At 41.4% G+C, this 5,608-nt stretch overlaps 1 protein-coding gene and 2 long non-coding RNA genes across 6 annotated transcripts in view; 1 reads left to right on the forward strand and 2 right to left on the reverse strand.

Moving 5' to 3' along the window:
* The window catches only part of LOC108551741 (uncharacterized), a 5,312-nt gene extending 4,414 nt beyond the window's left edge, over positions 1–898 (reverse strand). Inside the window, exons 1-2 of the long non-coding RNA XR_001890499.1 lie at positions 778–898; positions 101–711 (exon numbers count right to left, since the gene is read on the reverse strand). This is a non-coding gene — a long non-coding RNA (uncharacterized LOC108551741). The remainder of the gene's footprint in view (positions 1–100; positions 712–777) is intronic.
* Positions 1–5,608, forward strand: part of tay (tay bridge kinase) — a 22,387-nt gene that overhangs the window by 8,806 nt on the left and 7,973 nt on the right. The gene's annotated exons all lie outside the window — the stretch shown is intronic.
* Positions 2,603–2,805, reverse strand: LOC108551742 (uncharacterized). Its single transcript, XR_001890500.1, has 2 exons — positions 2,754–2,805; positions 2,603–2,684 (listed from the first exon to the last, which is right to left on the reverse strand). It is a non-coding gene; the product is annotated as an uncharacterized LOC108551742 (long non-coding RNA).

Consider the following 5,608-nt stretch of genomic DNA (forward strand, 5'->3'; position numbering starts at 1 on the left):
TTTATAATTGATTCGGCTAAAAACGTGCTGCACACCACGTCGACTTTGTCAACCGTGTACACACGATCAGGAGTAATCTTTGTCTCTCACTTGCTCTCACCTGCACTCTTTCTCTCGCTCGCACTCTCTGTCCCGCATTCGTTCTCTCTCTCTTTCTATGAATAGCGACGTCGATCGAATTTGTCGTTGCACGTCACATTGTACGACGGACATTAATTACGTTAGGGTAAACTCGTCGTGTTCAGAATCAACCGAGCGTATCCCACATATTGCGATATCGGAACGGACTGATTAGCAGGCCACTCTGTGTATTGGCTCTTCCCCGCCCACCCTCTCACCCTTCTTCGGCTTGGCTCACCCTCCATCAGTGAAATCGTTGAAATCGTTGCCACTCGATAATTAACGACCACTTATGGATTTAGAGTGAGGTCAGTGTCACGTCGAGCTCGCTGAGCTCGTTATGTAAGAATAGTCTTTTCACACGAGAGCGCAATTGTACACACGGTATACGCATGTGCGTGTATGCGACTCTCTGTATAGGGTGTTCGGTTACAATGAAACAAGTTCATCGGTCGCGTTGATTTCGTGATGATCTCGTTATTTACGGTATGACGAGCCAGCGAAATTCGCGACAAGGAATTCCACTTTGCCTCCTCGTTTCGTAGCTTCGTTTCTTCGTTTTTTCGTTTCTTCCTTCAGCGATAGTGGATCCTATCAAGATTCGTCGATTAAGTACGTGATCAAAAGTAATAAGTTATATATTATGTATATACATACGCGAAACAGTGATTACCCGTGTGTTGATCACCTGATACGTAATCAGCCGTTCTTGTATCCGAGATAGGGAAACGATACGTCGACCGTGTTACTATGTCACCGGATTCAGAATGCTCTTTTCTGTCTAGCTCGCTGTATCGTGCAGTCCGCAACGTAATATGTGAACTGCTTGACCTTATTTCCGATTTATAGCTCATTTTTGTGCTCCAATAATCCTTTGGCTAGAGCCAGTTAGCGTAACTGGCTACTATAAGGATCACTTGCAAATAATGCTTGACACATCGCGCGTGGCCTTAATGTTGCTCTGCGAATGTAGATTTATAGCGAATCACTTGTCATATGCTATTGCACACCTTGATGATCCCTGGAAAAATAATCTGGCATTGGGAACTGGTTTAAGTGGCGCATGTGTTCGGTCGTTGATCAAAGTATCCAAAATAGCGGAAGAGTCACCTGTTCGAGTGGACCAAACGTTCTGCTCACTTTCAACCGGGTATAGGTACCGCGATGATCCGCCAACGTAACGAAAGCCACAGTGTTGCGCCATAGCTGAAAAGTGAAAAGACAAGATGAAAATGGGAGATGGAAAAAGCTAGAAAGAGAAATTTTGTGACTGAATGAGCTAAATTCGTTGCACGAGGCATATGATTTCGACTTGGGCTGATATCGTTGGCATTCGGCAGATTACCGAGAGCTCTCTTAGTGTCGTTAGCCGTAGCCAGAGTGAGGTCAGCAACGCCACGCCACTCAATAAATCAGCTCGGCTGCCGGTGCCAACGGAGATGCCTGAATTCTGCCACGTGATCCGTCAACAGAGAGTTCAACCGGTAATGCTCGGACTACCCCTCTTCTCACGGATATATTCACCAGTGGTGAAAATCGACGGGCGAGTTTCGATGGTCGCGTGCGCGACAGACAGATATCAACCGAGCGAAACTGACTAGCGACCCATTTTTCTTTCCTTTTCCACCCCGGGCCAATTGTGCGTCCCTCTTCCTCTCTTTTCCTTGCTTTTTTTGTTGTCTCGTGCTCGCGCAATTTTTTCCTTTTTTCTCCCTTTTTTCCTTTTTGCATTTATAACTGTGCAACGGGACCGTCGTTACCTTGACACTGCACGAAACAATTGTTTCACGTGTGTGCATCAGCCTGTACAGCGTGGACGCGACGAATTTTATCCACTTGACGTAGTTCCTTTTTTTCTCCTTTCATTTTTTCCCCTTTTTTCCACTTTTCTTCCATTTCCCTGTGTGCCGGGAACGTTGCGCTCATGATTTACGCGGCTCGCTCGTTTTAATCGAATCAGCGTGCATATCGTCGAGGGTAAACAGGAATCTTTGATCGAATTACGACTACGAAAATCGATACACGATTTATGATCGAACCAGGGCAGAGATTGATTTTAATGCCCGGTGGTAAAAAGATGGCGTAAGGGGATACAGAATTTCATTGGATCGTGAATGTACTTCAGACTATTTTACGTCGCTCGATTTACGGTAATTAATGAAACACTCGAAGGCAATATGTAATTCATTCGATTAGCGAGGAATATAATTTCTATCGCATACTGAATTACAGGATACACCACGATCCGGTATCAACCGTCACGTAACGAGGCGGAATATTTTAATAATAAACAGGAAAATACTCGGCCACCTATCACGTATCCTGTATGTAGGTGCTTCACACGTCTGCGCTGCTTTTTGGTAGATTTAAACATCAATACGAGACACGGCCGAACGATAATGCCCTTAATTAAATAAAACGTTGCCCGGTGCAGCGTGAAGATTTGCATTACATTTTTATCTCGTTCGATTAGCTTGGTTCATTTTCAAATACATGCCGGATAGATTAATTTCCAAGCGGTTTAAATTGCTCGTTAACCAGTGTAAAATTCACTATTCGCAGACCTGCAACATGAAACACTGAATCAAAATATTTCCCATTATTCTTATCTCTCTGTTCGTTATTTGTCTTACCTTTGTAAATTACTGCATTCCCTATTTCCTTCCCCTTCCTTTTCCTCTCGTACATTTGTTACGATTATTATGATATTTATGGCAGTTATTCCTTTCACGTAAATGTTTCCTTGCTGCACAGACGAAATGAAGAAAGCAAAAAGTTATAAGAGGTTCGTGTGCGCTCGCGAATCGATACGGAAAACGACAAAAGGGATGTGCATCGATGATGGACGAAACACGGTCGTGCACCTGCACGGCGAGTTGACCCAGTTCCTCTCGTTATAATTTGAACACGAAGGAAGGCGAATACTTTACTTTCAGATCCCTCGCTGTGTCTCGGATTAATCGGTTTTGTTGATCGCGCTGGAATTGAATTAAAAACCTCAACGTGAAACGTAATCAATATCTGCAATTTCATACTTCGAGAAAAGGAAAGAAAAACGTATGATTGAGTGGACGCGATTATATGGTTGTTTGACTTACAGCTTGCTTGTCCTACATCCCCGTCGAGTCGTGATAAGTTTATCGAATGAAATTTGGAAAAGAAACGAAAGAGAAAAAGAGGAGAGGCAGTTAGGTGCATGATGCAAAATCCGAAACGCAAAAAGCAGAAATAAGAGAAAGCGGAAACGCTTCGTAAAAGCAGTCATCCATTCGCCTATTAACGGTATTGGGGAAGGAAAATTAAGACGATTTCAAATTGGCGACTGCTTTATCATAGTGAACTGATAAAGAAAATAGTAATATCAGTTATTTCCGTATTTTTATCCTTTTCTTCCTCCCATTTTTTTCGTCCGGCTAAACTACAATTATTTTTATGCGGAAGCGATTACGGATAATATTAACCGCAATAAACGTTGCACGCCGGGATAATGGCGGCACTTATTCCCAAATCATCTGAATTACGCGTACCTTCGAAAGCTACGCGTGGAACGTGTCCGCCGAACGGAAAAGAGGGGAACTATGTAAATTGGCGAGAAATATTTACGTCTGAAAATAATCTTGCAGCGTGACCGAACGATAGCCGCTTTACCGCTGTATTTACACCACTGTAAATCTTTTTACTGCCACTGGTTCCTTCTCTCTTTTTTTTTTTCTCTTCAACACCGTCCACCGCCCTCTTTCTGCTGTGTCCTGTTTTCGCAGAAGTAAATTCACTTTATCGACTGGTACGAACTAACTAGACAAAACATGGACACCCACACCAAATACTTACTGTACCTTTCCGTCTCCGCATTCCACTCAACATACGAGCCAGTTGCTTATGTTAAACTATATCATTCGCGATATATTCATCCACTGAGAATTAATCGAGTTCCCGTTCGTCGATCGATATCGTTGCGTTCGCAAAATTCCATTTCGTAGTCGCACATAACCTAAAAATATTGCGAGAGGTATTTAATGTCGCTTCGCGTAAATAATATTTACAATTTAGCCTGCGTTACCTCGTTGGATTCTTTTGAATGTTTAAATGTTTCCCTTCCTTTCGCAACATATTTGCCATAGGGTCCAGGCAAAGATTATAGTTTCCATGTAGCAGTGATTTGAGAGAAGTGTCCACCAGTTTCTCGTCTTTCGGCGGGATTAACAAATCGGCGCGAAAAGAAAACGCGGAGACGGTAACTGAGAATATAAACAATGCTACCATGATACATGTTTACTTTCGAATAATTTTTGGACGACGGCCAGCATCGTTTCACGCTCAGCACGTCAATTTGGTACTGGCAAGCAGCCGAAATTTTCGTCAAACAGATGTCCGAATGACTGTTATTATCCGCTTGTTACAAACGAGAGCGGAGAATACTTAATCTTGGCGCTAGTGATGCCCGCCAAAAAAGAAACATTGTTGTCAAATATAATGGCCAACTCTTGATACGTTTGACTGATTTGAAATTGCGTTTCCCGCGTAAATGTTTAAGTCAAATGCAGGTTAATATTTATTTGGTAAATGATTTATCTCACACTATATACAGTCATTAAAATTCGACTTTCAACTTGTATACTTCAAATAGTTTATGCAGTCACTTCCGTTTTAGTTAAAACGAATAACATTACTAGTACGTTACTATTAACAAAGTTTAAATTCCATCGATTTTGAATACATGATGTGTCAATATAATTATCCACTCTACAATAGTGAACATATTTTTTTAATTTGTCACGCAAAAAATATTTCTTTTATCGTTGTTTATAAAATGTATCACATGGATAAATCGAAATGGCATAGGGACCAAGATAACGCATAGAAGCCAATTCATTTGAAATCATCTACTCGGTCAAATCGCATGTGCATATGAGTTCGCACATTAACGTCGCGACCGAGTATACGTGAACTGTGAGTAGTAGCTGAATTAGAGTCCGATCGTGTCAACACCGAAGGAATAGACGTGGCAACGTTGTACGAACGAGTTTAGTAGCCGGCTAGCCAAAGCGCGGAGTAGCCGACCGGTGGAACGTCCGCACGTCCGGGAACGACCTTCCTTTACTCGTCCCGTGTCGAGGAACCTCACCTCCCGGACTGCCAAACAGTTCTTTATCTTCTTTAAATCAAGAATTATTTATGCATATACGAACCTAAACCTAATACACATTTTCTGTTGTAGGACAGGATATAAAAAGATTTAAAAAATTTACTTCTCTGAGGTTTTTATATCAGTTTTCAAAAACTTCGATTTTCAACTTTTTTTCTTGTCATGGCGTCGTTTAAATAAAGTTATTACAGAATAACACAATGGTTAATTAAATGTTTGCACATTTTTTTAATTATTGACATATACGTGCGAGGTCATAAAAAATTTAGCAATTAATAAAAAGCAAGAATACCTATGTATCTTATACATGTATTACTAATCTCTAATCTTTTGTGTGTGTGT

This window comes from Eufriesea mexicana, unplaced genomic scaffold, assembly GCF_001483705.2.
Source record: "Eufriesea mexicana isolate 0111107269 unplaced genomic scaffold, ASM148370v2 scaffold5017, whole genome shotgun sequence".
Lineage (NCBI taxonomy): Eukaryota > Metazoa > Arthropoda > Insecta > Hymenoptera > Apidae > Eufriesea > Eufriesea mexicana.